We start from the raw sequence: 1,047 nt of genomic DNA, 5'->3' as shown, positions 1-1,047 counted from the left end.
TTCGACGTCATCTGTTACATAGGTGTTGTATAACAATGAAAAAGAAATATTAACGGTCGATAGAAGGAAGCACAAAAAACAGACGCTTGGGTAGGGAGTTCTGGAAGGAAGCCTAAATAGTTGAAGATAGTTAGTTGAAGTGAGAACAGTGTGGAGATCGGTAGTAAGACGATCGGCGGGCAGTGTGACAAAGTAGTGTAAAATTAAGTGTTTAAAGTGTTATTAGTTAGCAGGTAATATTCTTTAAGTACTTTGTTGTTAATTGTTCTATATAATCTTATGATTGTGATGGTTATAGATGTTTCATGATAATAATTCTTTGTAAGTTTAGCTTCCATTACTTTATGCTCAAGGGCATATATTTTCTAAGGTAACATTGTTATAATTATTCTTAAAGATTGCTCATTATTTATTTCATGTTAAAATATACATATCTTGTCGTAATTGCCAGACATTATAATAACGACTTCTTTGTTTCACATCTAACTTGTTTTTGTCATGATAGCGTTGTTCGAAAAACCTAGATGTTTCATGATAATAATTCTGTATATGTTTAGCCTTCATTGTCTTACGCTCAGGGGCGTGTATTTTTCTAAGATAAAGTTGTTACAATTATTATTATAGATTGCTCATTATTTATTACATGTTAAAATATGTATATTGTCGTGACTGCCCAGATATTGCATTAACGACTTCTTTGTTTCACATTTAACTTGTTTTATCATGATTAGGTTGTTCTTTGATTTCTTGTGCTCACTTTATGTCATACGTCTATACGAGCCTTGTTGAATTTACTAACATTTTCGCCCGTGCGGAACGAATCTGGATTAAGCTCGATTGCCTCCCGTATGGGACTCCAGTGTTATGAAGGATCTTCCGAAATCTCAACTATAGCTGGATTGCCTCCCGTATGGGACTCCAGTACCTTCCGGCTCTGCCGGCTAACTAACACCAAACCTCTTCAGTTTTACTTGGAAGTGTGTATGACTAATATGAGGTAACAGATGACATTTAGTGACACATTAAATGAGACAGGTCTTATTTATC

Source organism: Anoplophora glabripennis, unplaced genomic scaffold (assembly GCF_000390285.2).
Source record: "Anoplophora glabripennis isolate ALB-LARVAE unplaced genomic scaffold, Agla_2.0 scaffold1723, whole genome shotgun sequence".
NCBI lineage: Eukaryota > Metazoa > Arthropoda > Insecta > Coleoptera > Cerambycidae > Anoplophora > Anoplophora glabripennis.
The sequence above is the reverse complement of the archived record's forward strand: the minus strand, read 5'-3'. Positions refer to the sequence as shown.